We start from the raw sequence: 8,729 nt of genomic DNA, 5'->3' as shown, positions 1-8,729 counted from the left end.
TTTCTCCGGCCTTTTCTGAGCACAGAACACACCTAGGTAGAAAGCTTTTGACTATACAGGATCTTTTGGATCCATTGTCCCCCAAATAAGTCAACAGGTGGCCCTGTCATAATGCCAAGTAACAAAGAGCAGCACAAATGACACAAAGAAAACATGGCCAAAGAGGAAGAGGAGAGGCCCAGTGAGGAGGAAAGGATGTGGTGAGACACTGGCACATTGAGTGAGCTGCACTCCCACCATCTCTAGGCTAGCAGGACCTGGTCTCACATTCTTCTCCTGGTTTATTTAAATTTAATTTATTTATTTACTTTTTTTTCATCATCAGTATAAAATATATACCATTAAAATATGTAATCAAGATTTAAAGGTACAATCAAAACACATTTATTCAAAACTACATCTAAGGATCAGAACATATGTACATCTACTACAAAACCTAACATATAAATCCTGTTCTTCAAACAATATTCATACAGGCAGCAGCTTCTTCCTGAACTTGGAGAAAAGAGAGCTCTTCTGTACAGCAGGCAAGGACTTTGTGGGTAAGGCACCATGGGAATTGTCCAGAGGAACCTTCTCAGTAAGACTGTAACCAGTCAGATCTGCAAAATGGAGACACAAATTTTAACAGGGGCCACAATGCAAACCTAAAGCAGCTAAAGCTCCATATTTCATGGGACAGACATCCTGCAAACTTCTAAAGAGCTGCACAGGGAAACATGCTCCTGCTGGCAGGCACTTGAGGCAGGACAAGGGAAAACCCTGGCCCACTTCCACAGGAATGCCACAGGAGCACCCTGGCCTCTGGGCTGCCCTGGGACAGCAGGGAGCCCAGAGCCCTGTGCTCTCCAGCAATGGCTCAGCTGCACATGCACCCTCCTGCTCCTCTGCCTGCCCCACAGCTGAGCAGCCCTCCAGCTCCACGGGGCACTGGCAGCAGCACAGCTCATTGCAGGGGCACATGCAGGGCACAGCTGTTCCCTGGCAATGTGCACAGGCTCTCTGGGCTGCCACAAGACCCTTCCTCCCACCAGAGACTGGCCCAGCTCCCCCTCACCTCTGTGTGAGGCTGAGCCATGATCAGCCTTCACCTTGTCCTCAGTCTGGAGTTGCTTCAGGCTCCCCATGCCATGACTAGGAAGGGCGATGGAGAGAGAGGGGGCAGGTGCACACCCTTCCTTAGCATTTGGTCTCTTTTGGCACAGCTAACAAGGCAGATCTGGAGGTGTCCAACTCAGCACGTTGTCATCTCTCTGGAGAACATCATGCCTTCACCAGCCCAACATTTTGGAGAGGATTTCCCGCACATGTGGAGGCTGGCTGGCAGCACATCTCTTCAGCTTGGTGCCCATCACCTTGTGGAGGGCAGAGGCAAGCTTGGTGGCCACAGTGCGGACATTGGCGCTTCGCACCGGCAGCGCCTTGTTCTCCAGGAAGGACCGGAGCACGGGCAGGGCGTCGTGCTGGACCACTTCAGGGCTCCTGGCATAAACCCACTCCACAAGCACTGCCGGGAGAGAGACACAGCTTCTCAACCACCAGCCTAATGCAAACAGGGATCTACCTCTGCTCTTGCTAACTGGAAGCCTTCTGGCTAAGATCAGCAAAATAGCACAGAGCCCCATGATCCAGAAATGGGCAAAGCAGCTGATCATCCTGGAAACAGAACCACCAACCCCTCAGGATTAATTTCTCCAACCACAGCCTTGTCCCTGTGGCAGATTTTGTCCCTTTACTAAATTATTTCACATTATCTTTCTGCATGAGCAATGAATGAAATGTCCAGTTGCTTTTTATTTCCATTAAGAAGTTGTCTAAACCCACACTGAAGATTCGGAAATGCACCGTGGACAGAAAATTGAGAGATTTCTAATAAAAGGGATGATTCCATTTTCATAACTTTGATGTCAAGTGCCACATGTTTAATCTGGCTCTTCCCTTTGCTCAGTGGCACACTGCAAAGGGCAGGATTAGAACACACCTCAAAACTCCAGCCCACCAGAGACGGCTGCTGCTTGGCAGTTGGATTGGAAACATCAGTGACTAGCTGGTGTCTTTGGCAGAATGCTTCTGGGGCTTCCAACAAGCAGCTGTTTCAAACCTCAGGGTGCCTTAGAGAATTATCCAGACCCCATTGCTGTGGCATTTGAGCATCTCCACATTTTAATGCCATTTCCCCTCCCAATGTTAATGGCATTTTTTCTTATAATGTCCACTGACGTAGGGGCATAGAAAGAACAAAATGCTACACAGGGGACTGAAATTCATCCAAAACACGAGTGTTTTCTCATATTGTCTCTGAAATCTGCTCTCTGCTCATTTTCTGAACCAAACTATATCACAGACAAAAATTTACTACCAACAGGCTCCTTGCATGGCAGATTTGGCTGAAAGATCAAATCCTGAAAAGCTCTGGAGACCATTCTTATTTTCTGATCAGGCAAAATGTTATCTAGTAGCCATTTATTATTCTGTGGTGGAAGAGACTTTATTTTCTCTAAGCTTTTAATCCACTGGCAGTCATCAATATTAAAACAGCTCCTGAAAGTACCCAAACCCCAATTGTGCTAAGCAGGAAAAGGGTTATGATACCCATTTTAACATGGGAATTCACTTGAGTTTAAATACAATTAAAGATATTGGTGACTATTGAAGGTAAGGAACAGCTGTCTCTTCCTATTAAATCTCAGAGAGAACATCTACCTTTTCTAAAGTAGTCCTAATTTATGTTTAATTCCTTTATTTGAAAAAGAGATCAAAAGATCTGTAAAACTAAATTCCCTGTTGCTGGAGATCTACTTTTTTCAAAGCTCTTTAAAAGGCCTTTGACATTCCCAATCACTGAACATGCCCTTTTGAGATTCCTAATGGAGACACAAAGTGTATTAAACCTTGCATTCAAAGATGTTGGCCTAATTAGCAGTGGCTTTAGCCCCAGTTAAAGCAAGGCTATCAATAGTCTGTTCTACTATATATTGGGATTATAATTTTCCCATTCCTTGGGTATTGCTGACATAGCAAGCACCTCTGAGGAATCAATTATCAGCTGCATTTGTAACATTTGGGACAGTGCTGACACAGGCAGACACTGTTTGCACACCCTGAAATGCTCAGTCCAGTGCCACTTTGACAGCACAGGCAGGGAGCCTCAGCACTCTGCTTCTGCCCCTCTGCCCCCAAAGGCTGCCTTGCACTAAATCCCTGCCTCTAATACGTCTGTTGAGTTTTGACCTAAGCTGTGACCCCAGGCTCTGCACAGTTCAGCCTCAAAGCTTTCCAAGAGAAAAACAAGAGTTCTGTGAGGACAAAACAAACTGATCCCCTGAAACAGCATTTGCCACCATTTTCCCGAAAAGATGACAGATGTCCCTGAGCTTCCAAGAGAGGAGCCAGCTGGGGTATTTTGAGCCCCTCCCTTTCCTGGAGCTGGGTTCTGAGATGCCCCAGTGGGAGCTCAGCCCCGAGGCTGAGCTCTGCCCCATCTCAGATGCTGCACAGCTCTGCAGCAGCCAGGGAAACCTGCCAAATACACCTGCCTTGGGCACTGGGCTGGAGGGACAAGCTCAGCACCTCCTGGTTTGGAGGAGCTACTCTGCTGTCTGTTCACAAGCATTGCCTGTAAATACTCCCTGAGAAGACCTCTTGGCCTAGAAGGGGAGGCCATACCTGTGATACACTCCGTGACATCCAGCAGAGCTTGGCCACTCAGTTGATTCCACTGGTAGCTGAACTCCTTCAGCAGTGACACTTTATCTACAAGTGAAACACATGTTTCTGCTCACTTTTCTGAGGCCATAGGACAAGGGACAGTGCAGAGGGAAAGGGCAGGGGCAACCCCATTCTATAAAATAAAGTACATTTCTACTGATTCTTGAATCCTGTCTTCTTTCCTTCCAGCCTGCTTGGCAGGGATTTAAATTGCAAAAGAAAAGTTCTCCTTTCACATTTGTAAATGCAAAGTTGTCTGCTGTATCAGGAGCTATGTTAAAACATTGCCCATCAGGGACATCAAGAGTTCAGTCACATGTAAGTAGTGAAATGGTTTTGCATCCCAGAGCAAAAAGGAAGAACCCCATACTTGGGACACAGAAAGGCACCGAGTCAGGCAGTTCCTGAGTTCACAGAGCAGCTGAGGAGGAGAAAGTGGCAACTCCCCTTGAACACCTGCCTCTTCAACACTCCTATTTTCAGGTATATTTCCCCAGTGTGGCATTTTCAGAGCTGACATAAATCTGTGTGGCAAAGGAATTGAGAGCAGCCTTTGCCTATGTAGTTAACTGCTGTAGACATCTTGCCCCATGCAAAACAACATGTGGAACAGGGCATCATTGACAGCTGGGTTTATACCTATTTGTTATAAAGAAATGAACTTGGGGAATCCTAAGTTCCCCTTTGAAAATAGAAGACAAAGAAGAAAAGGGGAAAATAGGCAGCTAATGCCTATCATGTAGAGCATTCCCGGTGGCTGCTCTGCAGGAGCTCTGATGGATCAGTCTCCCTTCATGCCAAGAGCAAAGCTATTCATTTGGGAAGTCAAACGGGGCCCAAGCAAACTCCAAACCCCCTTTGCCTCTGAACTGTAGCAAAGCTGTAGTCTGGGACTTGCTCTTCAGACAGGCAGCACAGAGCCAAGGGCTCCTGGGACTTTTGGGAAATGCTGATCACGTTCAAGCCTGTTGGGGGACTGGTGCATAAGGACTGCACCTGCACAGCTTCTGGGGGATGCCAGCTGGAGCCTTCCACAGACAACAGCAGCTACCAAGGCACTCAGCACTCTCTTGTGTCAGAGAGACAGAGACACAGGTGAGGAGAGTCCATGCCAGGGCTCAGCCTTACCTAAATGAGCAATGGATTCTTCCAATGCTTTCACAGCTGCAGCACGAACCCTGGGATCCTTGGAGTTCAGGTTCTTCGTTATTCCTTCCACCAAACCAATGATCACCGGGTTCAAGGCATCTTTCAGGACGCCTGTGATTTCAGCCAGCACGTCCAGCGCCTTCTGCTTCACTTTCTTGTGGCTGTCAGATATTCTCAGGACAAAATAATCAAAAATCTGTGAAGAGAACAAACAACAAGAAAGCTGAATTCACATGTCCTTGTTTGAAGAGTGGATGTAGCAGTCAGCAATGTAAAAGATGAGAGTGATCCTTTCTGTCAGGTCAGCACTTGCTTGCACAATTTCACTCTTTTCCTGTGGGCCACTCACTGGAATGGTGGCGCAACCTCATGCTGCTAGAAAGATTTTCTTCTGTTTTTAAGAGGTTTGGTTGGGGACAGAATAGTTCCTATGGTATTTCTCTCCATCTAGAAATCATTAAATCCATTCCATTTATTCATGCTAAAGACTACCTTTGCTTTAGAAGTATGGAAGCAGATGTTTACAATGCCCGATTTTCTACACAGTTGCCTCAAGTACTGAGGGCAATTAGGATTTTGCCAAAACTATGGCAGGAGGAGATCTAAGTTTTCTTTTGTTTGTCTCAGCGGCAGTATCTGGAGAAGTGCAGGACTCTGATCAACTCTTCCAGGATGCAGATCATTTCTCTAAGTAACAGGTAGACTTCTGGAATTTAATGAGCTGTACAGCCCTCATTAGAGCAGGTTCAGTCCCTTGACAGACACATCATCAGGCACCTTTTCTTGGAGAAAGGGGAATAGCAGCTACTGGGAGGAGATGGCAGAGATGAGTCCTTAGCTGTTTTCCTCCTTTTCCAAAGAGAAAAAAAGACCCCTCAAGAAGGGTGAGAACTGTCTTTACCAAGAGGAATAGGAACAAGGATGGAAATGAGAGCCAGAGTTGTGCCTGTGCAAGACTAGATGGAGTATATGGAAGTATTCTTAAAAAAAACCCTGGGTTTAAACCAACCCAGTCTGATCTTCTCTTCCCTAGGTAAACCCATTTTTGGTCTAGAGAATAATTGCCATGCTTTCAGTGGCTGGATTGCCTTCACTTAACCCAACAGGGAGTAGGAGAGAGCAGCAGTCACACCAGCAGAAAATTCTGTCATCATCTATGAACAGCATCAATAGGCACCTGCCAGACAAATACAGCTGGACTGAAATAACTTGTCCTGAAGCCTGGACCTGAATTAAATTTGCCTGGGTAAGAGGGACCAGCATGTCCCAAACAGCCAGGATGGAGTGCCAAGACACACTGAATTAACTTTACTGCTACAGGCTTAGGAAAGGAGCTAAAGGAAAGGAGCAATGAAGATACCCTACATACTTGGACAATGTTAGTGGAGATGAGCTGGGGGCTAGTTTTGCACAGGTCTTGGAGGAGTGACACTCCTTCCATGCGCGTCTGAAACCCCTTGGCCTCCAGGAGATTGTAAAGCTTCTGGAGCAGCTCTGTTTCTTCCTCAACCGGAGGTAACGTGACCTGGGCTTGTGCACGGTGTAGGAGGCATCCATCAGAGGTAGATTTCACTCTGGAAAATAAAACCAAATGAGGACCTGTTGGTGATAATACCTTCAGTAAATTGTGAGAAAAACATCTTCAGTAGCTTTTCTAATTATGTGATTTCAAGCTGGAAAGTCATGAGGCTCTGAAAAACAATGTGGACCTAATGACAATCATTTTGGGAGACAATCTGCAAGGAACATTCTTGCCAGTGCTCACTCAGGAAAAGCAAGGATGAGATGCATCTGATCTATCTTCAGATAGCTGCCAAGGCACACAGGTCACATTGCTTTGTGGAGAAAGAGAGACACTACTTCCAAGTTTAAGTGGCTCCTCATATGGAATGTTTGTGTCTCATAATAAGGAAACTAATCACTCTGGAGAAGTGTCTCTACAACCAGGCATGACAATCTCTGCAAAAATAGCTCAGATGCATCTGAACAGATGAACAGGGCCATATGTGAAGGATTCAGAAAATCAGTCACAGAGATAAAAACAGAAGCCAGACACCCCAGAACTATGCTCACATTTCATTTGCTTCCCTAGAGACTAGATCCACAGCTTAACAACCCCACTGGGAACAATTCTCCTGGATCAACCTGTCTCTTCCATGAGCATGGAAAGATGCTAGCTATGCTACTGAGGCATGTGGTCACTTTCCTGCCACTGCTGAGCGTGACAGAGCTAAATAAATCCCCTCTGTGATCAGAGGAGAACAGGTACAAGTAGCTCTGCAACTGCCATGAAGAGACAGCAAGGACCAAATTCCTGTCTTAAATGCTGATTACAGCACAGGATGAAATAAACCATACATGCTGTCCATCAAGCAAATCATATGAAGGACAGGAATATCAAGACAAAAAGTACACATTGAGACACCTGTTGTTTGAAGTTGATCAGGAATTGCATTGCTACTTACTACTCAAACTTGATCCTGTTTCAGGGCAAGAAAACCATGATTCAGCCAGGACAAACCACATGCATGAGAACTGCATCTTTGTGGAATGGCATCCTGCTTCTAGACTGAGACTTCTCATCAAAACACCCATCAGGAAAAGACTCCACTCAGATGAAAAAAAAGCCCTGGTTGAATTTCCTTGTCCCAAGTCAGGCAGCAGAAACTTGGCCCTGTCATAGCCTCCATACCACTGCCCTTGCCACTGCACTGGATCATCTGAGCTGCAACCAATGGGGTCTTTTTGTCTCTCAATTGTGAAAACCCCTCCAAAGAAGTTGTGTTCAGTGTAATGCAGAAGTAGACTTTTTTTATCATAGAGCATTTGTAGGGAAAGAGAACAATCTGTGTCACTGGCCATCTCTGCCAGAAAGATTTTCCTGAGGAAGAGACATGTACAGCTTGTCATGTGCTTTGTCACATCTGAATAAAGTGCTCAGTACCATTTGCTAGAAGACAATGTGGCCTGGGGCTTCTTGGAGCCATCGTTCCTCTTCTTCACCAGCTCCTTGACAGATGGGCGTTCAGCCTTCTGGTTTTCCATCCCCTACAAACACATAGAGAAACCCCATCAATATTTAGAGTATAAAATAGGAAATTCCCTGCTTAAAACACAAGTTAGAACCAGGATCACTGCTACCAAGGCTTAGGGAAACATTTCCTAACTTGCAGATGGAAACAGCCCAGGGATTCAGTGATGCCAACTCTTTGTTTTCAATAGCCCAAGGCAGGTTATGGGTGCTACCAGACTGAGCAGCAGTCTAAAATCCCAAATTCATTAGTCTTGAGCATAAATGGGAATAATGCAAACTGGCAGGCAACGAGTGTTCGTAAACAACAGAAGCAACAGAAAAAAATGGACTCTCTGGGGATTGGCCCATTGTGTTGGAAGGATTTGGTTCAACACTCACTCTCCCTGTGCCTGAACAAAGGCATGCTCCCTTCTGTAATGTCGATAAAAAAAATAAAATCCCCGCCCCCCCCCCCCCCAAAAAAAAACCAAAAACAAAGGGGTTTCCACTGGATGCTGCTGAATTCACCAAGATTTTTCCAGTTCCACAGAGCTTGACAGCAGGGCAGTATTCCCAAAAGACTGTAATTGTAGTAACTAGGATTGACTTGGCCATCTTTTGTAAATTTGGAAATTTTTAGTACTACTACTTCCAGTATCTTTTGCAAAGACTCTGTTCTCTTCAGAAGCACTATTCTCACTTAATTGCTTTACTGGGCAGAGGAGGGAGAGCATGGTGGGGCCTTACACTTAAATGTAAACCCATTTGCTCTCTTTCCCTTTCTTCTTTGTGAATGATATTGAAAATATTCAAACCCCACTTTTTCCCTAATAACATCAATTTCTTTGTGGTCTGCAGA

The 8,729-nt window shown here is 45.6% G+C and overlaps 1 long non-coding RNA gene across 1 annotated transcript; it reads right to left on the bottom strand.

Moving 5' to 3' along the window:
* Positions 1-368: 368 nt before the first annotated feature.
* LOC135288581 (uncharacterized) lies at positions 369-1,454 on the bottom strand. Its single transcript, XR_010351640.1, has 2 exons — positions 1,058-1,454; positions 369-602 (listed from the first exon to the last, which is right to left on the bottom strand). It is a non-coding gene; the product is annotated as an uncharacterized LOC135288581 (long non-coding RNA).
* Between the last annotated feature and the right edge of the window lie 7,275 nt (positions 1,455-8,729).

Source organism: Passer domesticus, chromosome 33 (assembly GCF_036417665.1).
Source record: "Passer domesticus isolate bPasDom1 chromosome 33, bPasDom1.hap1, whole genome shotgun sequence".
In the NCBI taxonomy this organism is placed as follows: domain Eukaryota; kingdom Metazoa; phylum Chordata; class Aves; order Passeriformes; family Passeridae; genus Passer; species Passer domesticus.
Note: the sequence above shows the minus strand (reverse complement) of the source record. Positions and strands in the feature narration are given on the sequence as shown.